General features: G+C 42.3%; 1 protein-coding gene and 1 long non-coding RNA gene across 2 annotated transcripts in view; one reads left to right on the top strand and one right to left on the bottom strand.

The window, feature by feature from the left end:
* Nucleotides 1-10,709, top strand: part of Zfp90 (ZFP90 zinc finger protein) — a 47,168-nt gene extending 36,459 nt beyond the window's left edge. Inside the window, exon 6 of the mRNA XM_046434909.2 lies at nt 9,698-10,709. The gene's annotated coding sequence lies outside the window, so the exon portion shown is untranslated. The remainder of the gene's footprint in view (nt 1-9,697) is intronic.
* LOC124086558 (uncharacterized) lies at nt 195-26,566 on the bottom strand. Its single transcript, XR_006849828.2, has 4 exons — nt 26,479-26,566; nt 19,031-19,163; nt 16,998-17,106; nt 195-503 (listed from the first exon to the last, which is right to left on the bottom strand). It is a non-coding gene; the product is annotated as an uncharacterized LOC124086558 (long non-coding RNA).
* Nucleotides 26,567-26,809: the final 243 nt, after the last annotated feature.

Genomic DNA, 26,809 nt, shown 5'->3' on the forward strand with positions numbered 1-26,809 from the left:
GAGAAAAATATTATGTTGTCTGTTTCTCTGTTTCTCCCATAGAAATTGTCACCTTCTGACGTGTCATTGTGTTTACTCTTTGTCTCTTTCTGATGATTATGTAAACTCTGTGAGAACAGGGATTTTTCTCTGCTTTTATCCACTGCTGCATTTCTAACATGTCAAAGAAAACATGACACATTGTATTGGCACTTAATACATATTTATTGAATGAATGCATTTATCATCTATTATTGCATTGCAAATTACCACAAACATTTACTCTCTTTCTTGGGGCTCATGAATCTGGAGGTTGCTTAACTGGATGATTCAGGCCGTTTGTTCCATGAGGCTGTGATCCAACTGTTGACCAGAGCTGTAGCTGTCTCTAGGCTCTCTGGAGCTGCAGAACCCGGTTCCAAGTTCATTCACATTTTGTTGACAGACCTCAGCTCCTCACTGGCTATTGGCTGTCACAAGGGATTCCCCACAAAGCTGCCTCACATCACGACAGCTGGTTTTCCCTGAAGTGATGAGTGAGAGGAAAAGAAAGAGAGAACACCCAAAACATAAGCCACAATCCTTTTATTACCTAATCACAAAAATGATATGTGTATATTGTTACAGAACAATGACCCCCAAGATGTCCATGTCCTACTCCCCAGAACCTGTGAATATGCTACTCTACACGAAAGGACTTGCAGGTGTGACTCAGGATTTTGAAATGGGAACAGTGTCATGAATTGCCCAGGTGGCCCAGTGTAACCAAAAGCATTCTTTTAAGGGGAAAAAAGGAAGAGCCCAGGACAGTCAGAGAATCTGGAGGTTGCTTAGCTGGGTGAGAGTCAGAGAGTCAGCCCAGGACAGAGAGTCAACCCAGGACAGTCAGAGAACCAGCAGTTAAAAAGGGAGCTGTAGAGATGGGAATGGAGGTTGGAGTGACGCACTTTGAAGTAGGAGGAAGAGATCACGTGACAAGGAATGCAGGCAGCCACTAGAAGCCTGAACAGCCAAGATTTTCCCCAGGAGCCTCCCAAAGGAACACAACCCTGCTGGCACCTTAATTTCTGCTCAGTAGGACCCATTTAGATGTCTGGTCCCCAGAACAGCAAAATATTACATTTGTGTTGCCTTAAACCACTAAGATTGTGGTAATTTGTTACAGTAACAATAGGAAATGAATACACTATCACCTTTGTGATGTCATGTTAGTGAGGAGGGAGTCACTAAGTCCAGCCCACATTTCTAGAATGTGAATAACAGAGCACATGATTATTAGGGCTATTTCAGAAGGTGCCTATCAGTGAATTAATTATTATTATTAACCCCACTTTACAGGACTCAGAGGAGTGAAATAATGTACTTGAGATCATACAGCTAATAATGATAGAGCCACTTCCATCTGATAGAATAAATTCCAAACTCCTTTCATAAGTAGATACAAAGACCTACCGGATCCGGGTTCCACCTCATTCCCTAATCTTAAACATGCCAAGCCTATTCTTTTTCACCTGCTCCTTCCTCTCCACTGGGCTGCCACCACAACCTTCAGGTCTCAGTTCAAATGCAAGTCTTCCCTGACCACCACTAATAAATACAGTGACTTTCAGATGTTTACCATCTGATATCTGTTTTCACTTCTCCTGGTGTCTATTCCCACTCCTCCTATCACTTTTGAAGACAAGGGCTTTAACAGTTCTGTTCACAGCTATATCCCCACTACTGTACTAGCGCACAGTAGGTGTCCAATGAGTATTAGCTGAATGAATGAATGGCTGCACAGGGATATAACACAGTTACAAACAATTCAACTCACTTCTCTGGGTGTATTGAAATAACAATCCTTACCCGGAAGAGCTTATGAGAATTAAAAGATCAACAAGTCACCAGGCCTAAAGTAATATGATGTATTTTTAAAGAAATGAGAGTTTGATTCTCTCATTATCAGCAGGCTAGACCTGGGGGCATTTGCAGGGCTCCGCATTCTGAGAGCCCTTTGTCTCCAGAGAGGGAAGAAGGCTGGCAGGAGGGTGGGCAACCCACCAGCACTGTTTGGGTAATAACTGACCATTTTCTTCCCAGACTGGTTCTGCTGGTCCCCACGCCCCTTCCCACAGGCAAAAACCTCCTCAGGACCTGATTCTGCAGGTCAACCATGAATTTAATGAGAATATGCCAGACAGAGAAAGCCAGCTCAGCTAGGGAGACTGGGCTTTTTTGTGATCTTGGACAAGGAACCCATTTTCTCTGTGTGCGTGTGTGTGCGTGTGCTTGTGTGTGTGTGTGTGTGTGTTGGGGACTGGAAATAACTTGGGTATAGTTCACAGCCTTTGTTTTTTGGTTGTTACTTTTTATAATACTGGGGATTGAACCCAGGGATATTCTACACTCTACACTGAGCTCCATCCCCACCTCTTTTTATTTTTTTATTTTGAGACAGGGTCTCTATTGCCCAAGCTGGCCTGGAAATTGTGATCTCCTGCCTTGGCCTCTAAGTAGCTGGAATGACAGGCATGTGCCACCTCATCGGGTTCACAGTCCACTCTTATAATTAGTTTGTGCCAGGCTCCTCCCTGGCTTCATATATTCACTCATTCATTCTTTTCTTTTTATCCTTATCTCTCCTTCCCATTTCCCTCCTCCTCCACTCTATTTAATGAAGACCTAGTTTGTATGCAGTTTTGTCAAATGCAAATTATTGGGTTTAAAAAATTTTTTTTAGTTGTAGTTGTACACAATACCTTTATTTTTATTTACTTTTATTCGGTGCTGAGAATCGAACCTAGCGCCTCGCACATGCTAGGCGGGCGCTTTATTGCTGAGCCACAACCCCAGTGCATGAAGTATTGTTTTGTATAAATGTATAAATGTGAGTCTTTTTTTTTTTTTTTTTTGGTACCAGGGATTGAACTAAGAGGCACTAAACCACTGAGCCACATCCCCAGCCCTTTTTTTTAATATATATTTTACTTAGAGTCAGGGTCTTGCTGAGTTGCTTGGGGCCTCACTAAGTTGCTGAGGCTGGCTTTGAATTCGTAATCCTCCTGCCTTAGTCTCCCGAGCCACCGAGATTACAGGCATGTGCACTGCACCCAGCTGATTTTACTTTTTTAATTAAGAGGCATCTTGCTATAGATCAGATTCTGTCTCTTACTGCGGTAGCCAGCCTCCCAGATGCCCCCCACACGCTGGGTAGATCTCCTGGTAGTCAAATCTTTGAGTAGTCTCTTCTGTGATGGATTAAATGTTTATGTCCACAAAATTCAGAGCCCTAATCCCCAGTGTGATGCTGTTTGGAAGCGGAGCCTTTGGGAAGTGATTAGGTTTTAGAAGAGTTCATGGGGATAGGATCCAATGATGCAATTAGAGCCTTTAAAGGAAGAGATTCAAGGGTTCACTTTCCCCATGCATGCACCAGGGAGAGGCTGTGCGAGCACACAGTGAGATGGTGGCCTCCTACAGGCCAAGAAGCCTGAGAATGAAACCTACCTCACTGATTTTTGAACTTCCCAGTCTCCAAAACAGTAAGTCTCCAAAACACCCTGTCTATGAGATTTTGTTATGGCAGCCCAAGCAGGCTAAGACACCAGTCCTATAGTGAACACAGCTGATCCTAATCAACCTGTGGGCTATTGCAGGGATAGTGGTATGTGATTTTTCCAGGTCTAGGTGGTAAAAGGCATCGTAATCTCCTGTTCTCTCTTGGATCAGCCACACTAGGGAAAGCCAGCTGCCATGTCACAAAGACACTCCAGCAGCCCTCTGGAGAGGTCTAAGAGGAAGTGAGGCCTCCCACCATCAGCAAGCACTTGGCAGCCACATAGGTGAATTCTCTAGCCTGAGACATTTTAACTGCAACCTCTGATAGATGCCAGGCTAGAACCATCCAGTCAAGCCACTCCCGATTTCCTGACTCATAGAAACTAAATGAGAAATGTTTGTTTTTATTTTAAGTCATTGTATTTGGGGATAATGTGTTACAGGGCAACAAATAATAGATACATTTATTTTTTCATTCAGCTGTACAGCTTGTAGACCTATCCCAGTCTCTGCATGTTTGTGTAACTCAGGAATCAGCAGAGGTCTACTGTAAAGAGCTAGATAGCACATATTTTAGACTTTGCAGGCCACATGGTCTCTGTTGCAACAACAGAACATAAAAGCAGCTGCAGACAATAAAGGGAAGGAACATGTTAGTGTTCTAATATAATTTTGTGGGTGTTGAAATTTGAATTTCATATAATTTTCATGTGTCACAAAATAATTTTAGGATTCCCCACCCCTGACCATTTAAAAATGTAAAAATCATCCTCAGATCATGAGCCAAGTTGTGAAAAAACAGGGGGTGGGTCAAATTTAGCATACAGGCTTTAGTTGATTGATCGCTGACATATCTCATTGTTATGAGCAGCTACATAATCATTCCATAAAGTGCTTTTGCCGTATTTGCATAGCTATTCTCCTGTGAGGGGCATCCAGTTATCTGCCATCCTCCACTACCATAGACAATAGCTTCAGTGAACACTCTTGGCTGTGTGGGAAGGTTCTGGCATATGTGCCCCGGAGTGGAGATTGCTAGGTCTCATGGTATGGCACTACCCTCCCCAGTGTGTCATGGGAGCTCCTCCTTCCTCACACTCAACCAACACTTGGTGTTACCCAACTTCCTAATTTTTGCCAATCTTGTGAATTGATGTCTCCCTGTTTTAGTTTGTATTTCCTTAGTAACTAATGAATGTGGATATTGTTTTTGACTTTTTTTTTTTTTTTTTGGTTTTTTTATTATCAGGGATTGAACCCAGGGAGCCACAGCCCTTTTTTTTTTTTGAGACAGGACCTCTCTACATTGCTGAGACTGACCTCAAATTTGCAATCCACCTGCCTCAGCCTCTCAAGCTGCTGGGATTACAGGCATGCACCATTACAGCCAGCTTGGATATCTTTTGGGTGCCTAACTCCTATAAACTATTTTTTAGTGATTTAAAGCCACTCAGTTTTCACACAACTTCATGAGCCAGTACTGTTGTGACCATTTCCCAGGTGAAGAAACTGAGGACGGAGGTGCCCAAAGTCACACAGATGACCGAGGGAATCACTAAACCATAGCACGCCTGCTATTGTTACTTTTTTTAAAAAAATATTTTTTAGTTGTCAATGGACCATTATTTTGTTTATTTATTTTTATGTGGTGCTAAGAATCGAACCCAGTGCCTCACACATGCTAGGCAAGCACTCGACCACTGAGCCACAACCCCAGCCCTGTTGTTACTTTTTAATAGTTCTGTTCAGGTATAATTCTTGTAGCACACCTGAAGTGTGCAATTCAGCAGGTGTTAGTATACTCTCAGTATACTAACATATAGTATAGTCATAGTATACTAACATATAGTATAGTCCTCTATCACCACAAGCAATTTCAGGACATTTTTATATTCCAAAGAAACCCTATATTCCTTAGTGATCACCCCCCAGTCACTAAGGAATATAGGGTTTCTCATCTACTTTATGTCTCTACAGACTTTCTAATTCTGGACATTCTTCACAAATGAAAGCTTACTATATACTGCCTCTTGACTGGCTTCTTTCATTAGTGTAATGTTTTCAAGGCTCATTCACTTTGTAGCATATATAAAATTTTTATTCCTTTTTATAGTTGAATAATAGTCCATTGTATGGATATACACCATTTGGTTTATCCATTCATCAATTAATGAACATTTGTGTTTTTCTTCTACTTTTTTGGCTATTCTGAATAGTGCTGTTATAAACTTTCATGTACCAATTTTTGCTTAGACACATATTTTCATTTCTTTTAGGTATATACTTAGGAATGGAGTTGCTGGGTCAGATAGTAATTATGTTTAACATTTTGAGGCAATATCTGTTTTTATACATTCCAGGAGCTAAAAATGGTTTCTGCATTTTTAAATGGCTAGAAAAAAAAAGTAGAAGAATAATGTATTGTAACACATAAAGATTACATAGAATTCAAATTCAGTTTACACAGAGTTCTGTGGCAGCTACTTTCATTCGTTTATACATTGTGTATGGATTCTTTTGTATTATAGTGACAACACTGAGCATTGTTAACTATATGCCTGCAATGCCTAAAATTCTGCTCTCTGGTTACTATGTGTTGGTGTTAATTTAGTGATTTGTTATTATTGTTGGGCTGGTAGGGGCAGCTTGGGTATGTGCTGACTACAGGGCAGATGGTAATCGGAGCCAGGTCACCAGCCCCTGTTGGCCATGTCCTTGCCTAGTGACCTATAGGAATGAGAACTCACACCTGGCCCCATTTTGTGGACTGAGAAACTGAGTCCTGTGGAGTCTGCTCAGGTTTATGCAAACTAGGGGAGGAGGGAGCGAGGGCTTAGCTTTCCTCTCTTCCTGGGCAGCTTCCTCCCATCCAGTTTCGAGAAGGCCTGGCTGTGAATAATTCATGGCTGGCATTTGCCGAGCACTCCATCTTGTCAGAGCACTCTGGTCATCATTAATTAGTAAAAACCTGGCTTCGGCTGTCACTCAATAATACAAAAACAGAAATGGCTTTGATCTCTCACCCCTAAAACTAGAAGATTCCATCTCCACGTAAGACTCTGATCAGCAGATTTATCCTCCCCACCCATTGCCCCATCATCTCCTAAAGACCTAAACCCTACTATTTTAGCTACAAATTCTAGCTTTCTGCAGGAAAGAGGGCAGTCTCAGGGTTGGAGCCCCAGCCCTCATAGCTGGTATCCTCTGAGAAGTCACGTCCTCCCTCTGCCCTCATTTGTGCTTGTCTGGAAGGATAAATAATGATGTCTGTTTCTGGGGTTGTTATGAGGATTATTGCTGTGAGTTTTTACAAAAAGACTCTCAAAGGAACCCTCATATGTAGCTTTTGGGGATGTAAAATGGCTCAGCAGCTTTTAGAAACACAGCCTGACATTTCCCCCAAATGGTTAAACGCAGAGATGCCATATGATCCTGCAATTTCACTCCTGGGCACATACCCAAGAGCAATGAAAACATCCTCACAAAAACTTGTACACGAATGTTCACAACAATATAAACAGCAGCCGATGAATGGACGAGTAAAATGTATGTAGATGTTCAGTGGAATAGTGTTTGACTATAAAAAGGAATGAAGTACCGATACATGGACAATGTGGATGAATCTTGTAAACATTACACTAAGTGAAAGAAGCCAGACAGAAAGGGCCACATATTGTAGGAATCTGTTTACACGAAATGTCTAGATTAAACAAATTGTTGGCGACAGATAATAGGTTGAACCTCAGTAACTTAGCAAGGCCCTAAGCAACTTGGTGAGACCCTGTCTCAAAATAAAAAATAAAAAAGGGCTGGGGATGTGGCTCAATTGTGAAGCACCCCTGAGTTCAATCCCTGGTATCAAAAAGCAAAAAGAAACCATTGAAGAACTGAGGACATAACTCAGTTGGTAGAGTGCTTGCCTACCAGGCACAAAGCCCTAGGTTCAATTCCCAGCACCACCAAAACACTGAATTGCATGCTTAAGTAGGTAAAGTTTATGATGTGTAAATCATACCTCATTAAAGGTGTTGTTATTTTATTTTTTATTGCAGTATTGAGCATTGAACCCAGGGGCATTCTACTGCTGAGCTACTCTCCAGCTCTTTTATATTTCTTTGAGACAGGGTCTCCTTAAGTTGGGAAGTTGGCCTTGAACTTGTGATTCTCTTGCCTCAGCCTCTAAAGCTCTTTTTTAAAAGTGCTTTGGGACTAGGAGTGTAGCTAGGTAGCAGAGTGCTTGCCTAGCATGCATGAAGCCCTTTGTTTGATCCCCAGCACCAACAAAAAAGAAGAAAAAGATTCTGAAGTTTCAATTGCTGAGTACAATGATATCATATGCATGATGGATGATCATATTCATAATGACCAAGCTGAATGTTCTGACTGGTGAGTTTAGGATCAAGCTTAAGACTTTTGACATCAGAGACACCTAGAGCTCTTGCTATGTATGACCGTGGGCAAATCATTAAACTCTTTGAGCTTCAGTTTAACTCATCTGTAGAATTGGTACAATAATCCCTGTCTCATAGGATTGCCGTGACAATTAAATAAATATTGTGGCAGTATGCTGAGCTTGTGGCTTGCCACCTAGATGCTCAGTGCATGATGATATTATTTCCACATCTGACTCTTCTGTTCACCCCAGGGAGCAGATATTTTTAAAAACTCTCCAGGTGAGTGCTGTAATCAGGCAAATCTGAGAAGCAGGGCTGCTCCAACTTGAAGTCATTTGGCCTCTTATATATGTCCTTCCCCCAAGCCCTCTTAATTGTTTGCTGTTTCATGCTGACTGGCCTCTATTTGCAGAAGATCCCCTATTTAGAGGCCCATACTCTTAGCTTCAGTAATTACACACAGCCCTTGAGAGTTTGTCATTTCTTCATACTTTGATTCAGAGTAAGGATTGATAACATCAATAACAGCAGTCATGAGTATCCCTGCAGTGGGCCTCTGCAGGGGGTTCCTTTATGCCCTCACAGCAACCTTCTGAGTGGGATTGGTTGTCTCTGCTTTGCCTCAGAGAGCTTAAATAATTTGCCCAAGTCTTAGGAAGGTGAGCAGCAGGGTCAGAATTGAGACTTAGTTTTGTGTGACCCCCAAAGCCAGTGTCATAGATCTTGTACTGTACAGTATCCAGTAGTTATCACAGTATGAAGAAATCAGGGCTCAGAGACCTCAGGAGGCTTTTCAAAGATCACACGGAAGCTTCTGGACCAAGTTAAAGCTGCGGCTCTGATTTTTATCCTTCCAATCTAGGGCTTTCTCATGTTAATGCGCTACCCCAAACAAAACAAAACAAAGAGCAAGGAAATAACTAACAACTCCAACAACAGCAAAAGGATCACCTTTAGGATCACTTTAACATACTTTTTTTTTTAACTTATAGAAAATGTTCTCAATGACAAATAACAGGAGTTAATATTTATTGAGCATTTTCTTTGTGCCAAGTGTTATTTTAAACTCTATATTTTATTAACACAATTAGACCCTAACAACAACAGATGGCATGAGTGCTATTATCACAGAGGCAAGGAAGTCACGGACCCTCTATGGGGTTTGCATTAGGTCACTGACTAGACATTGTGAGATCCAGGACTCAGATCCCGGCAGAGCAGCTTTGAGACCTTGCTTTGGTCACTTGGCAGTGCTTGCTTTGAAGTGTGTCTACTGCAGTGTGGTTTATAATATAGAAAAAATGGAAAGAAAGCTACATGCCCAACCTCAGGGCACAGCCCAAGTAAATAAATTATGGTGTGCCTTTTGAACAAATTATTCTGAAGCCATTAAATATCATGCTAGAAAGGATTCTTCAATGACACAAAAAAGTATTCACAACATTTCAGGTGAAAAAGCCAGATTCAAAAATAGTATTGCTTGTGTTATTAATCCATTTATAGAGCACAAAATTAGGCAAAACTAATGTCTGTTTTAAAAGTCAAGATAATGGTTACCCATGGGTGGGGGGTTTATGACTGGCAGGTGGCACAGGGAGGCTTATTGGGGAAGATTGTGTTTGTCCCTTATTCTGGGTCCTAGTAACACATGGGTTCAATATTGCTGATCTGATCATTTATGATCTGCTCACTTTTCTGTGTTTGTGTTAGAGTTCAATGAAAAGTTTAAAAATATATTGCTACTATAATCTTAATTTATAAAATATGTATGTATACATTTGCAGAGAGAAGAAAGAATGGAGGAAACATACATCGAAGGACAATTACAAATAGCTGGTCTATATCATAAGCAATGTCAAGGTCAAAAAAGACTGAGAAACTCTTCCAATTTAAAGAAGGCTAAAGAGTTGTGATGACTAAGTGCCATACAGAATCCTGGATTAGATCCTGGACAGGGAAAAATATGTAAGCACAGCTGATTGATTGAAATATGGATTATAGATTAGATAATACTATTACAATGTTAAATGTCCTGAGTTTGCTAATTGTATTGTGGTCATATTGTGGTCATGTATGGAAGTGTCTTTGTTCTTCAGGAAATAAACACTGATATGTTTAGGGTTTAAAGGGCATGATGTGTCCAATACAATCTCAAAAAGGTCAGAAAATCATTTATATATAGTATGCAAATATTTAAATATTTATATGCAGAGAAAAAATTTATAAAGCAAATAGTGAATTGAACTGATTCTTGTGGATAAAAAATTTCTAGTCATTTCTCCCTCTCGCTGGGAATTTCTTGTATTATCCTTGGAACTTTTCTATCAGTTTAAAATTATATCAAAATTACAAATTGCCCAAAGCAAAGAGGGGAAGACAGACACACAAACCTCTACTTTTTTAGAAGTAGTACTAAACTAAAATTGGAGAAAGATAAGTACTAATTTTCCAAATAACCTTTTGAAAAGTAATAAGGGAAGCCAGATGTGGTGGCATTCACCTGTAATCCCTCCCAGTTTGGGAGGCTGAGGCAGGAGTATTACAAATTCAAGGCCAGCCTCAGCAACTTAATAAGACTGTTATGGTTTAGATATGAGATGTCCCCCAAAAGCTCATGTATGAGACAATGCAAGAATGTTCACAGCTGAGGGGCTGGGGATGTGGCTCAAGCCGTAGCTCGCTCACCTGGCATGGGTGCGCCCCGGGTTCGATCCTCAGCACCACATACAAACAAAGATGTTGTGTCTGCCGAAAACTAAAATGTAAATAAAATGTTTTAAAAAAAGAATGTTCACAGCTGAAATTATTAAATTATGATAACTGTTATTTAAATTAGTGGATTAATTAACTGATACAGATTAACTGGATTATAACTGTAGGCAGGTAAGGTGTGACTGGAGGAAGTAGGTCAATGGGAGCATGCCTTTATGGTTTGTATTTCCTCCCTGGTGAGTGGAGCTTTCTCTGCTTCCTGGTTGCCACGCTCTGAACTGGTTTCCTCCACCACACCCTCTGCCATGATGTTCTGCCTCACATCAGGCCCAGAGTTTCAGAGTTGGCCTATCTCTGAAACTATGAGTCAAAATGAACTTTTCCTCCTTTAAATTGTTCTTGTGAGGTATTTTGGTCACAGCAATGCAAAGCTGAACAAAACAGAGACCCTGTCTCAAAATAAAAAGTAAAAAGGGGCTGGGGTTGTGGCTCAGTAGCAGAGAGCTTGCCTTGCATGTGTGAGGCACTAGGTTTGATCCTCAGCACCACATAAAAATGAATAAACAAAATAAAGATATTGTGTTCATGTATAACTAAAAAATTTTTTTAATTGAAGAAGATGAAACTTTTTTATTTTTTATTATTTATGGTTTTTGTAATTGCTCTTTTTAAAAAAAATGTTTATTTTTTAGTTGTAGTTGGACACAATACCTTTATTTCACTTATTTATTTTTATGTGGTGCTGAGGATCGAACCCAGGGTCTTGCACATGCGAGGCGAGTGCCCTACCGCTGAGCTACAACCCCAGCCCCCCAAAATTTTTATAAATAAAATAAAAAGTAAATAGAGCTGGGATTGTAGTTCATGGGCGAGCACCCCTGGGTTCAATCTCCAGTACCAAAACACAAAACAAAACAAAAAAACATAAAAGGGCCAGGGCATAGCTCAGTGGAAAAGCACTTGTATGAAGCTCTGGGTTCAATCCCCAGCACCCCACTACCACCACCACCAAAAAAAAGGTAATAGAACAGTGGGACACTTTCTTTTTCTTTTCTTTCTTTCTTTCTTTCTTTCTTTTCTTTTTTTTTTTTTTTTTTTGGTACCAGGGATTGAACTCAGGGGTACTCAACCACTGAGCCACATCCCCAGCCCCTATTTTGTATTTTATTTAAGGACAGGATCTCACTGAGTTGCTTAGCACCTTGCTTTTGCTGAGGCTGGCTTTGAACTCATGATCCTCCTGCCTCAGCCTCCCAAGCCACTAGGATTACAGGCATGTGCCATTGCACCCTGCTAGTGGTACACTTTTCTATGGAAGGAAATATACCAAGCATCACCTGTCCCCAGGTGATGTGGAGTCTGCTATTGACAGGATGTGACATATTGGACAGTTACTTATGTCCTCTGTGCCTGTTTTCTTATCTCTCCTGTGCAATGAATGAGACTAGAAATGCCTGCTTGCAGGGTCTTCCCAAGGGACAGCAGTGATAAACACTTGTGACAATGTTGGCACACACTGAGACTCATGTAAATTTCAGCCAGTAGCATATCTGGTTGGTAAGATTGTGGGGAAAACACTCTATTTTTTGAACTCCATGAAGTGAACACAGAATATTCTTGTATATGGACAAAAAAAAATATGAAATAAAACTGTCAATAGCACTTTGGGGGAGGATTCAGGGAGATGTCTCCAGTGCTCTGCTTTCCCCTCCCTCTGTCTCTTTCCTCTTCCTCCCTCCTTCCCTCCCCCCAAACCCCTCCCCTCTGCTCACCAGATCACATTCCTCACTTCTATCCCCAAATAACTATAATTAAGCTCTTACTCTGTCATGGCCATTTCACGGTTCTGCGTCTGAAATCAGCTCCTCCTGGCTTGTCTCCCTTCTCCTCAACCTTGGGAAGCAGAGGCAGCGTTCTGCATAGCCCAGGATGTGCCACGAGATTTAAGAATGATATAATCTCCATTTGTTGACTATTCCCTCAGCGTGTGCCAGGCTTGGCTGCTTGTGTTCAGCTCCTTCTATATAATACCTTCTTGGTCCTCGCCGTGACCCCGTGAGGAAACCGAAGCTGGGGAGGTAGAGTAAGTCTCCCGAGGGCCTCCCAGGTAAGTGGTGGAGCTGTGATTTGAATCCACCTCGATCTGGCCTCAGTGCTGGGAGACAATCCTGCTTCCTCAACTGACAGGTATACTCTGAACTCCCCACACCCAGGCACCCAGGCTCTAGGGTCATTTGATATCAAAACTGGCCATCCTCACCCTCCCTATCTCCTTACCCTCCACAACATGATCTCCCCCTACCTAAAAGGAGGAGTCTATCTCCCCAGCCCTTTAATCTTGGCTGTCCTGGCTTTAACCAATAGAATGCAGCAGAAGTGAGGGCGTGCCACATCTAGGGCTGATTAGCCAGGCCTGAGTGTGGCCATCCTCGACCTGCCTGCTTGACTGTTGATACAGGAGCCAAGGCAAGCTTAGCCAGCTGTGCTCGGATCTGCAGATCCAAAGACTCTCGAGCAATTGTCTTCAGCCACTGGTCTTGAGGGATGGCTGATTTTACAGCAATAGTTAATGATACTGCCCTTTATAGAAGAGACTAGGTGAAAGGTTGTTGGCAAGTCCCCCCTGATAGGAGGAAAGAACATTGGCCAAACCTCTATTTAGGGCTAGGGGTGTGGCTCAGTGGTAAATAGCTTGCCTAGCTGATGAGGTCCTGGGTTGGATCCCTGGAATGGCAAAAAAGATAAAATGAGTCTATTTGATGCTTGCTATATTTGCTGAGCATTTTTATTAAATCCCCATAACAACTTTATAAAGTAGGTACAGGGTGAGTATCCATTATGATAAATGCTTGGGGCCAGAAATATTTTGTATTCTTTCGGATTTTGGAATATTTAGATACACATAATGAGGTATCTTGGGGGTAGGAACCAAATCAAAACACAAAATTAATTTGTTTCATATATGCCTTATGCACAGACCCTTAGGCACCAATATTTTATGCAGCATTAGTACCCCTGCCTTTTTACTGCAACCCATCACATGAGATCAGGTGCAGAATGTACCCCATCCCCAAAAGTCGACCCTATGCTTCCTGGCAGGTGGCGTGCTGCTCTGAGTACTTGGGTCTCTCTGCATCAGCAGCTTGTGCTTTCTGTGGCTGTGACTGTGTGGCCTGATTGATTGACCAGGCTTAAAAGGTATGTTCTTGAATTTAAGATCTCAGGCTTCCAGTCCCCATAGGTCATCAACAAAGACCAAAAGGCCTGGCATGAACAGGATATTATTATTCACCCGAGAAGACATTATAAACCACAAGAGCACAAGCCCAGTAGGCAGGACTGACCACCCAGCTCACTCAGCACACTGCGTCTTCATCCCTCCATCCAGGAGGATCCATAATTAAACCTGCAGCAGGCAAGAGGCAAACAAGGATTTTGTGCAAACTGGCATGGGGAAAGTGCTTTGAATGCAATTTAATTTCAAAATTCTAGAGCTCCCAAACTTGACATGCTGTGACAGACAGTTCATTTAGAGTCTGCCCCTATGTAGCCCTCACTAGGACCATCCCCTGGGGGAAAATGGCCCAAAGAGTATAATTGTTGTTCACTAGATAATGTCTAGGTTTGGGAAACTATGGTGCCAAAGATGCTATGTACTAAAGTTCCCATGTATGTTTTCGGTTAAGTGTATCATGGGAAGAGAGACAGAAAGAGGGAGGAAGGCAGAACATAGGACTGGCCTGGGTCATAAAGAATTCACAGACAGAACTAGTGACTGGCATTTGCCCATATTACAGGATTACCATGCTGTACAACTTCAGAGGACAGCACTCATACTGTATTTTATTCACAGAGATATACATTTTGATGGCCTATGAGACAAGCTGCTGGTCCTTTCATAATAAAATAAATACCAATTAAATCAGTAAGGTGCTGTTTTTCACATATTGGATTGTCAAAGTTCAGATTGTTGGTAAAATCCATAATCACCACCTCTACATCCAACTCACTCCAACCCCAGCAATTCTTCTTTTTTAAATTAATTAATTAATTAATTTGTTCTAATTTGTTATACATGACAGCAGAATGCATTTCAGTTGATGGTACACAAATGGAGCACAATTTTTCACTTCTCTGGTTGTACACAAAGTAGAGTCTCGCCATTTGTGTCTTCAAAGAGTAATCATGTCCATCTCATTCTACCATCTTTCCTACCCTCATGCCTCCTCCCTTCTCCACCCTCCCCTTTGCCCTATTCAAAGTTCCTCCATTCCTCTCATGCTCCCCCCCAACCCCCATTATGGATCAGCATCCACTTATCAGAGAAAATATTCGGCCTTTGGTTTTTTGGGATTGGCTTACTTCACTTAGCATAATATTCTCCGGCTCCATCCATTTACCTGCAAATGCCATGATTTTAATGCTGATTAATATTCCATTGTGTATGTACACCACATTTTCTTTATCCATTCATCCATTAAAGGACATCTAGGTTGGTTCCACAATTAGCTAATGTGAATTGTGCTGTTATAAACATTGATGTGGCTGTGTCACTGTAGTATACTAAGTCCTTTGGGTATAAACCGAGGAGTGGGATACCTGGGTGAAATGGTGGTTCCATTCCAAGTTTTCTAAGGAATCTCCATACTCCCAGCAATTCTTTGACTTCCTTGAGACCAGCAGCCCATGGATCCTATCACCCTTCCTTGTTTCTTACACTTATTCCCTCACTTCCCTCTTTTGGGTGCCTTAAATTCTATGTTACATCGTTAGAGATCATTACGGTTCACTCCTCTATATGCATGCTCAGCTTCCTGGCCCCTCTGCTACACTCACCCAGACCAACATCTTCAAATCCAACTCTGCTACTCTGCACCTGCACCCGTGCCCCTGAACAGGCCTGGGGGAAATGCACAACCACATTGTTTGGTTTTAAATGCCTGCCCAGTCACATCAGGCGGACCCCCAGGGTAGCTTGGCAATCTCACTGCCTTTCTTAGACCATTCACTCTCCCACTCTCCCAGAAGATTATTTCATCCCTTCTTCTGACTCTTCCGATGTACACTCATCCTCCCCTGTGCTCACTCTCAGCTGATGATTTCATCAGAAGAGAACTTCCACAAGCTCCCACATCCGCCTGCACCTACCTCCTCCATCGTCCCCACACCCCACCTCGCTTCCTAGGACTGCTCCTTTGTTAAGACCAACCCCTCACATAGCACTAGATCCCAGCCCCTCCTTTCCACTCAGTCCATTGCTTCAATAATCCCTCCCTGCTTTCTCCTGCATTATCAGTCTCCTCCAGGCATTCATTTCTTTCCAGCAACCTTCAGAGTCCTGTAATTTATCAATGTTAAAAAAAAAATGTTAAAAAACCATGGTGGCACACGCCTGTCATGCCAGCAACTCTGGAGGCTGAGGCAAGAGGATCTCAAGTTTGAGGTCAGTCTCAGCAACTTAGTGAGGCCCTCAGCAATTTAGTGAGACTTTGCCACAAAATAAAATATAAAAAGGGATGGAGATGTGGCTTAGTAGTTAAGCTACCCAAATTCAATCCATGGTATGAAAAATTAAAAAAAAATTGAAAAAAAACTACATTGGGATGGATAGATGGGCATAAATATAAAAAAATCACATATAAACTGAGCGCAGTGGCTCCTACCTTTAATCCCAGTGACTAGAGAGGCTGAGGCAGGAGGATTGCAAGTTCAAAAGCCAGCCTCAGCAACTTAGTGAGACCCTAAGCAACTTAACTAAACTTAATGAGACCCTAAGCAACTAAATAAAATATATAAAAGGGCTGGGGATGTGGCTCAGTGGTTAAATGCCTCTAGGTTCAACAACAACAAAGTCAAGTATAATAAAATAGGAAACATAGATTTTTTTTTTTTTTTTTGGTACTGGGGTTTGAACTCAGGGGCACTCAACCACAGAGCCACATCCCCAGCCCTCTTTTGTATTTTATTTAGATTCAGGGTCTCACAGAGTTGCTGAGGGCCTGGTTAAATTGCTGAGCCTGGCTTTGAATTCACGATCCTTCTGTCTCAGCCTCCTGAGCTGCTGGGATTACAGGCGTGTGTCACCATGCCTGGCAGAATCATAGATTCTATATAGGTCTATATGTGTTTACTGTAAAATTCTTGCAATTTTTGGATATGTTTTTTAAATTTTCATAGTAAGATATTGCAGGGTAAATTCTCTCTTGACCTCATATCTCTCTCTTGCTGTTACTTCATCTCTGCTCTCCTTTGCAGAAAAAATCCTAAACGTCTTGGCTGAGCTCATTCATTCCTCTTCTCTCATTTATTCTCACACTGACTCCAATCCAGATTTTATCCCAACAGTTCACCAAAATGTTTCATAAAGCTCACCAGTGCTGGGCTGGGGATGTGGCTCAAGTGGTAGCGCGCTCGCCTGGCATGCATGCGGCCTGGGTTCGATTCTCAACACCACATACAAAGATGTTGTGTCCGCCGAAAACTAAAAAATAAATATTAAAAAAAATTCTCTCTCCACTTTAGGAAATACAGTGTTTGTTCTTCAGTCTAGTCTTGTTTAATCCATCACCTATTGACTCAGTTGATCACATCTTGTTCCTTATAAGACTTTCTTCGCTTAATTCCAGGATGACACTCTCTCCTCTATGTCTCTTCCTCACAGGCCACTCCTCCTTAGTTTATTTTGTGTCTCTTTGCCCTCCCAATCTCTTAAAGTTTAAATGCGTAAGGGGTCAGTTCTTAATCATTTTCTTTATCTCCCTTGGTTATTTTATGCAGTTTTATAGATTTAATTACTATGGGATTATCCCCCAATTTTAATCTCTAGCCTAGACCTTGTTCCAACTACCTACCTCAACATCTCCCCATGGGTAGATAAAAGACATCTCAACCTCAACATGCCCAGGACCCAATTTCTGGTTAGTCCCAATGAATCACAGGTCCTCTTGTCTATACTCCTTTACAATGTGAGCTTCAGTTCCTATTACAGTTTAGATATGAGGTGTTCCCCAAAAGCTCACATGTGAGACAATGCAAGAAAGTTTAGAGGTGAAATGATTGAGTTATGAGAGCCTTAATCTAATCAGTGTGTTGATTCGCTTGAATGGATTAACGGGGTGGTGACTGTAGTCAGGTAGGGTAAGACTGGGGACATGCCTTTGGGGTATATATTTTGTGCCTAGTGAGCAAGCTCTCTCTGCTTCCTGGTTGCCATTTCTGAGCTGCTTTCCTCCACCACACTTTTCTATGATGTTCTGCCTCACTTGGGCCCAGAGCAATGGAGTCAGCAGTCTACAGAACAAGACTACTGAAAACATGACTGCCAGATAAATTTTTCTCCTCTAAAGTTCTTGTCAAGTCTTTTTGGTCACAGTGGCAAAAAAAGAAGAAGAAGAAGAAGCTGATTAAAACAGTCTGGGCTGGCCTTGCGTCTTGCTTTGACCGATAGAAGACAGTAGAGTGTGAATTCCAGAGCCTGGGACTTTAAAGACTTCATGAATTTCCTTCTCCCACTTTTGGAACCTTGATACCACCACCAGGAAGAATCTCAGGCCAGATCACTAAGGCTGATAGCCCATGTAGAGGAGGAGATAGGGGCCCCAGCAGCTGCCAGCAATGTGGGCCTCCAGCCCAGTGGAGCTAGCAGATAACCTCTGTGGCACAATCTATCCCACCAGAGGTCAGCAGAAAATCCCCAGATCACCATATTACTAACTGCATAACTGAGAGAAATAATAAATCATTTCCAGCCAGTATATTTGCAGTATTTTCCTGCAATAGAGAAGTGAAAAGAGTGACCCAGTGACCTTCTCTACTACCTGCTCCTCCCCCAATCCCCCATCTCCAATACTGGGGATTAAACCCAATAGCTAGCGCTTCATCACTGAGTTACATCCCGAGTCCTTTTTTTTTTTTTTTTTTGAGGTAGGGTCTTTCTAAGTTGCAGAGGCTGCCTTCCAATTTGCAATTTTCCTGCCTCAGCCTCTGGAGTTGCTGGGATTACCGGCATGCACCACCATGCCAAACTCCTCCCATAAATTGATAAATGTTAACTCCATTCTTCCACTTGCTTAGGCCAAAAATCCTGGACTTATCCTTGACTCTCCTTCTTATATTTACATCTAGTGTGTCAGCAAATGATATATCATTACCTTTGAATCATATCCAGCAGGGAGTGGCGGTGCACACTTGTAATCCCAGCTATTGGAGAGGATGAAGCAAGAGGATCACTAACTTGAGGCCAGGCTTCGAAATTTATTGTGACCCTGTCTCAAAATAAAATAAAGAGGCTGGAGATGCAGCTCAGTGGTAGAGCACCTGCCTAGCATGTTCCAGGCCATGAGTTCCATCCCCAATCCTCATATTGCAAACAAATGAGCAAAACAAATTCAGATGTCCATACTTACCACCTCCACTGCTGCCAGCCTGGTCCAAGCCACCATCTTCTCTTGCCTGGAGTATTGCAGGAGTCTCCTCCCTGCTCTCTGTTTCCCTCCTTGCTCTTCTCCTCTACTTCTCCACCCAGCAGGCAAAGTGATCCTTTCAAAGTTTAAGTCAAATCGCATCATTCTTCTGGTCAAAATGCTGCAGGAACTCGACACTTCACTCCAAGTAGAGGTTAGGGTTCTAATAATGACCTACAAGACCCTGCCTGATTTGTCTCTAATCTTGCCTTTTGCTTCTTTCCCTTTGTCCAGCTGTTTCAGCCTCCACAGCCTTTCTCTTTCCTTGAACCACACAGGGTGCCCTCCTATGTCAAGGCTGGGCACTTGTCCTTCCCTTTGTATAAAGTACTCTTCCCCTATGACACCTATGTGACCTAGATACCTATGTGACTTCTCCAGATGTCTGTTCAGGTGTCACTTTATGAGATGGACCTCCTCTGATCATGGAGAGCACCATGCCCCAGCCCTGCCACATCCCAGCTCCGTTCATCCCTAGTCTCTGTACCCTGCTGCCGAACTCTCCATAGCGCTCGACACCATCGGACCCATCACGGTTTATCATTCATTTTCTCCCACTAGAAGCTTCACGGACAGAGCCTTCCTCTTGAAGTAGGGTAGAAGGAATAGAAAACAGGTAGAGACATAAAGGAACAATAGGAAATATAAAAGTTCCACTTGCTTTTCTAGGCCTGTCCCTCTCCAAGCCAATTTCTCTCCCAGGCCTGTCATTCCCAAATTTCTGGGAAATCTGTCCACCTACCTTGTGCACTGTTAGTAAGTAGATTAAGTAAAGAGACATATGACATTTTAGGAAACCTATAATTTGGGGGACTTTCCAGCATTATCTATTGATCAGATAATGGAGACCGTGACAGCCTGAAGATCCTGAGAATGACCAGACCACCAGAACCCCTCTTGAGGTCACCGGGCTGATGTCATTACATACCTTCCCATACCCACCCCTCACCAAGTTTTCTTTAAAAGCAAAACCGGAAAGCACATCTCTCACTCTGCAGAGAGACGAGATAGAGATAGCTGCCTGCATTCTCCCTTGAGAGTGTACTCCTTGCTTTCCTAAATAAACCTCTGTGCCTCTCCTTACAGAAGATGATTTTTTTTTGGAGGGGGGCGCACCAGGGATTGAACTCAGGGGTGCTTAACCACTGAGCCATACCTCCAGCCTTTTTTTTTTTTTTAGACCAGGTCTCACTTTCAGTCTTGCTTACAGTCTCACTAAATTGTTGAGACTGGCTTCACAAATCACAGGTTTTGAACTGGCTTCAAAACCTGTGATTCTCCCACCTCAGCCTCTAAGCGACTGGGATTATAGGCATGTGCCACCATATCTAGCACAAAATTTTTTTGTATGGTAATGAAGATTGTACCACTCCTCTGAACTGCATCCTCAATCCTTTTTATTTTTTATTTTGAGTCAGGGTCTCATTAAATTTGCTCCTGGCACAGCCTCCCAAATTACTGAGATTATAGGCATCTGCCATCACCCCTGGCTTTGGGACCCTCTTCTGGAGATAATTTGCAAAATTTTTTTTCATGGTACCTGGGATTGAAGTCAGGGGCACTCAACCACAGAGCCTCATCCCCAGCCCTATTTTGTATTTTATTTAGAGACCGGGTCTCACTGAGTTGCTTAGGGCCTCGTTAAATTGCTGAGGCTGGCTTTGAACTCACAATCCTCCTGTCTCAGCCTCCAGAACTGCTGGGATTGCAGGCATGTGCCACTGCGCCCGGCTCATTTGAAAAGATTGCTAAAAAATTCTTCCAATCCCTGTATAAATATCTTTTTGCAGTGTGACACTGGTGCTCCTCCCATCACAATTGAGTATATTTCCATGTCTTTTGAATCTGGGCTGGTCTTGTGATATGCTTTTATGTGGCAGAATTTACGTGGGAGTTTCAAGTCTTGTATTAGACAGAGTTCTCCAGAGAAACAGGACCTATAGGATAAATATGAAGAGATTTAATATGGAAGCCATCTCACAGGTTTATGGAGTCTCAGAAGCCCTTCGATATGCTGTCTGCAAGCCGCAGAACTAGAAAAGTCAATGATATGATTCGGTTTAACACCAAAGGCCTGAGAACTGGACAGGGGTGATAGGTCAGTAACTGGGTGGACACTGGTGTGAGTCCCAAGTCCCTGAAGCTGAAGGCCCCAGAACCAGGAGCTCCAATGCCAAGAACAGAAGAAAATACCAACCCAGCTCAGGAAGGGAAGAATTCTCCCCACCCCCACCCTTTTATTTTTTAAAATTTGGGTTCATCAGTGGATTAGATAATGCCCACATGTATTGGAGAGGATGATTTTCTTTGCATGGTATAGTGATTCAAATGTTAACATCTCCCAGAAACACCCTTAGAGACACCCCAGAAATAATGTTTGCCAGCTATCTGAGCATCCTTTAATACAGTTATGCAGACACACAAACTTACCAACACATACCTAAACCCCAAGAGACCTTTCAGTTTCCACCCTTGCCCTTTTTTTGGTGGTGGTGGGGGGTGGGGATGTTGGTAACTGGGAATTGAACTCAAGGGAGCTCAACCACTGAGCCACATCCCCAACCCTATTTTGTATTTTATTTAGAGACAAGGTCACACTGAGTTGCTTAGCGCCTCACTTTTGCTGAGGCTGGCTTCGAACTCCTGATCCTCCTGTCTCAGCCTCCCAAACTGCTGGTATTACAGGTTGCACCACCACACCTGGCTCTGCCCTTGCCCTTTTGAAGCTCGGTGGTAGAGTGCTTGCCTAGCATGCAGGAGGCCCTGGGCTCAACCCCAGCACTGCAAAAAAGAAGCAGCAGCCCAAGCCACCCTTCTGGAGACCCCATGGAGAGAGGGGCCCAGCAAATAGAGCCTGCACCAACCACCAGACTTGTGAATGAGGGCAGTGCAGGGCATCCAGTCCTAGTCCTGCCACAAGATGGCTTCATGAGAGCCAAGGTGAACCAACAGGAGAATCATCTAGCTGACTTCAATCTAAATTGCTGACCAAAGACCACAAGTAAATGAAATGGCTCTTTTAAGAAGTATGTTTTGAGCTGGGTATGGTGGCACATGCCTGTAATCCCAGTGAATCTGGAGGCTGAGGCAGGATTCCAAGTTTTAGACCAGCCTCAGCAACTTAGCAAGAACCTGTCTCAAAATTTTAAAATAAACAAATAAATAAATAAATAGGGCTGGGGATGTAGGTCAGTGGTAAAGTGTCCCTGGGTTCAATCCTCAATACAAAAAAAAAAAAAAAAGAAAAAAGAAAAAAGAAAGAACTTACAATATGCCTAACAAGTGTTGTTGATTATCTCTGCACAAGAAAATATGAAATTTCCTGAAATGAATTTGGTATACATGAAAAAAAAATTGTGGAAATTTTCCTGAATTTGATGATCTAAACATTTTCCTATTTTTAATATAATTTTTTTTGTTTTTAATATACCTAAAAAATGGAAAATTGGGGGCTGGGGTTGTGGTTCAGTGGTAAAGCGCTTGTCTTACATGTGTGGACACTGGGTTCGATCCTCAGCACCACATAAAAATAAATAAACAAAATAAAGGTATTGTGTCCATCTACAAATAAAAAAAAATTAATGGGAAATTTACTCATTAATAATGAGAAACTTTTTAAAACTGTTAATGATAACACTTTTTCAACTATTCTGGAAAAGAGACAAATTATTTTTCTGTAGTTTTATAGAGAATATTTTAAAATCATTGCCATATGAAGAGATGACTGAAGAGTTTATAGTCAAAAATGCATTTACAAAGTGTTAAAATGTCAAAACCATTAACTAATAAAAGTAATATTTTCTGCATTTTGTGATGTTTATGGATTTGTCAATTTTTTTTTAATTTTTAGTTTGTAGTAATTATTCTTACATTCTAGAGACTTAGATGAGTTTGTGTTTTTTGTCTTCCCCAAACTGTATATTGTCAAAATCCCATGAAACCTGGATCTGCCAGTGAACAAACGAACACAAGCTTTTTAAAATTAAAAAAAAATTAATTGTATATAGACACAATAGATTTTATTTATTTATGTGGTTCTGAGAAATCAAACAAAAGTCCTCACACATGCTAGGCAAGTGCTGTATCACAGAGCTACAAACTCAGCCCTGAACACAAATTTTGATCCACAAAAACATAAGGCAGGAAGAACCTCAGGGCCTCTACCTCAAAGGAGGCTGTGGGGGTAACATTGTCCACCCCCCAACACAACTGGGCATGTCCAGAGGGCAGGCAGATGAACACAAATATGAGACTTCTCATGTGGAAATGTTCACCCAAAGTGCTATTTGGGAGATTTCAGGGGCCCCACCTCCAGGAGGGACATTAGTTAGGGTGAGGGTGGGGGGCTAGGAGCAATCCCAACACCTTCATGTCTAGAGGAGGGGGGAAGGCTTGGGATGAGCTGGTCCAGCTGAGGCACCTGACCATATATTCATTCCACAAATAGCTACTGAGCCTCCCTACTGTCTGCCAGGTACTGTGGTCAGGCTCTGGAACAAACCACAGGAAAATTCGTGCCCTCCTGTGTTGACAGGAGGTGTGGGTGGGAGTGGAAGGAGGGCAGAACAATAAACATAATAAAAAGTAAATTTTTTACTACTTGAGAAGGTGAGAAGTGCCAAGGTGAAAAACAGAACTGGGTGAGAGTGTTGGGACATGGCGTGTGACGGGCGAGGAGTGCAGCTTTCCACTGGGGGTCAGGGAGGGCCTCTAGGGGATAGTGCCCTTTAAGCCAAGGTTAAAGGACCCAGGCAGGGAGCCCTGTGGCTACCTGGGGGAGGTGAGGGGCCGGTAGGGCCAGACCCTGGATGGGAGCAGTCTCAAAGGGCTGAAAAGGTGGAAGTGAGGCAGAAGTAGGAGGTGAGACCTGAGACTGAGAGGCTCAGAGCTCACATGAGATGCTGAGGAGACTGGAAGACATAGGAGGGTTGGGGCAGAGCAGTGATGTGCTTTGGCTGTTGACGGGAGAACAGATGATGGGGACAAGGCAGGGAGACCAGCAAAGAGACTGTTGTCTAATGTAGGAGAAGATGACAGAGGCTTGCACCAGGGGTCAGATCCTAGATTCATCTCAAAGATGGAGCCAAGAGGACTTATTGGATTGGAATACGAGAGAAAGAAAAGAGAGGAGAGTGTCACCTCCAGGTTTGTGGCCTAAGCCGCTGAACTGATTGGCCATCACTGAGCTGGGAAGTCTGCTTTGGGGACAGATGAGGGCCAACTCTGGAATCACTGGGAGGACCTACAAGGGCCAGAGGAGGTTCCACCTTAAGGGGAACTGGACCTCAATCTCTGCTAAGGTCTGACTCAATCCAGGATGCAATAAACATTCCTTGAAGGCAGAGTGGGTGGTCCTTGCTCCACAATCCATTTCCCCCTCGTTCACATAGTTGCAGTTGGTGAGTGAACCCACTGCTGCCTTCATGAGCACATTTTTTTTCCAGTTGTTTCTTAAAGGGGAGGCTTTTGAGTCTTTTCAGCTATGGAAGGTTAAATTCGATTTAGGCCAAAATTATTTTAGAATAAGTCATGTTTGCCGTACCTGGTGGGACACACCCGTAATTCCAGCTCCTTGTAGAGTGCTTGCCTAGCATGCAGGAGGCCCTGGGCTCAACCCCAGCACTGGGAGGCTGACACAGGAAGATCAAAAGTTGGAGGCCAGCTTGGGCAACTTAGTGAGTGAGACTGTCTCAGTGGTAGAGTGCTTGCCCAGGAAGCCAGTATAAAGGGAGAGGGATTAACAAATAATGCTAATGTTTTGCGTAAAAACCAAATTGTGAGGATTGAAACCATATGTCCACACAAAAACTTGTATGTGAATATTTATGGCAAAACCTGAAAGAGGGCTGGGGTTGTGGCTCAATGGTCAAGTGCTTGTCTTGCATGCGTGAGGCACTGTGTTTGATTCTCAGCACCACATATAGATAAATGAATAAAATAAAGGTCCATCAACAACTAAAAAATAAATAAACAACAACCAAAAAAAAAAAAAGCCTGAAAGCATTATTTGTAATAAATGCAGAAGCAAACCTGAAAATCTATCAATTGATGATAGATAAACAGAATATGGTATGTCCTTATAATGAAATATTATTTGATGTTAAAAAAATGAAGTGTGTGCTAAATCATGGATATATCCAGAAAACATAATTCATAGTGAAAGAAACCAGTGACAAAAACTATTGTTTTATTCCATTTATACAAAATATCAGGAATAGACAAATCTACAGATACAGAAAACAAATTGGTTGCATTGCTCTGGGGAGTTTGGAAGAAAACGAGGAGGGTCTATGGGTATGGGGCTTCTTTTGGGGGGTGATGAAAGTGTTCTGAAATTGGTTATAGTGATGGCTGCACAAGTCTGTGAATATACAAAAATCATTTCATTGTACACTTAAAATTAGGGAGTTGTGTGGCAGATGGATTACATCTTAAATGAGGCTGTTATTTTTAAAAAACTAGAAAATTAAAAAAAAAAAAAAAACACATACCACAATTTCCCAAAGGGAACCTGTGAGCATGTGTGAGCATGTGAGCATGTGTCACAACTGACACTGAGACCAGTCAAACCACAAATGACTCCAACTAATCGCATTTGGCAATGCTCAATCATGCACTGGTCACACGCTGCTGCCAGTACTTAATACTGATCATAGGAGTTTATAGGCCATTTTATAAATGCCATGCTTGGGCAGACAGAGCTACTTACCCAGAGCACGGAAAGCAGTGGTTATGATCTCAGGCTCTGCAGTGGGACAACCCTGGCTTTGAACCTCAGCTCTGCCTTATGACCACTTGGCAAGTTCACCTCTCTCTGCCGTAGTTTCCTCACATGTAGAACGGAGATAATAACACCTACCTCTAGGGGTGATGGAGGGAATAAATGAGATACTCTATGTAGAACACTTGAACCAGAGCCCAGAACTGGGAATGGATCAATGGTAGCCAGCATCATTGATAATAAGGCACACAAAGCACTGAACTCCATGTCTGGCACACGGGAAGTGTAATAAGATGATAACCGTTACACTTTTCACAGGCAAAATGTATAAGAGACAGAATCAACTTTACAGACAAGGGTAAAGAATTTGAATTATGTTGCTGAAGAAAAAAAAAATAGGTAACTTTAGAAGATTGCTATTTGCCCCCACCCCCAACTTGGCTTTCTACTTGTCCCTCTGTAGCAAATACCAACACAGCCTAAAGCACCAGGCTCTCCCCTGCAGCCTCTTGACCCCTCCCACCACATCATTAATGAGTAAATCCAAGCTTCCGGAGGCTTCTAGAACATTTCCAACTAAGAAACTGGGGTTTTTGACAAGGAGCCAAGACAGGAAATGACATTGCCCCTCCAAGGCATGAACCAAGACAGAACTAGAAATGGAACTCACAGTAGAAAATAATTGCAATTGGTTTTCCCAGGAATGCAAGAGCATTTCAACAGCAGGAAATCCATTCATGTCCCACATTGCGTTGCCTGTTTAAGGAGAAAAACAGAATCACCTCAATACCTGTAGGAAAGAGTAGGAACTGACAAAATTTAGTGCTCATTTGAGATTAAACATTAATGAGCAGAATTGAAGGGAAATTCCTGTTCCTGTTCACATTATTGCATATTTAACGTATTACATATATTTTAACCCATATCAAAAGCACACTTAATGGTAAAGCAAGAAACTATTCCCCAACCAGGAAAGAGGCAAGAATGATAATGGCAAGCAA

Source organism: Marmota monax, unplaced genomic scaffold, assembly GCF_021218885.2.
Source record: "Marmota monax isolate L192 unplaced genomic scaffold, Marmota_monax_Labrador192_F-V1.1 WCK01_AAM20220418_F8-fsc00024, whole genome shotgun sequence".
NCBI lineage: Eukaryota > Metazoa > Chordata > Mammalia > Rodentia > Sciuridae > Marmota > Marmota monax.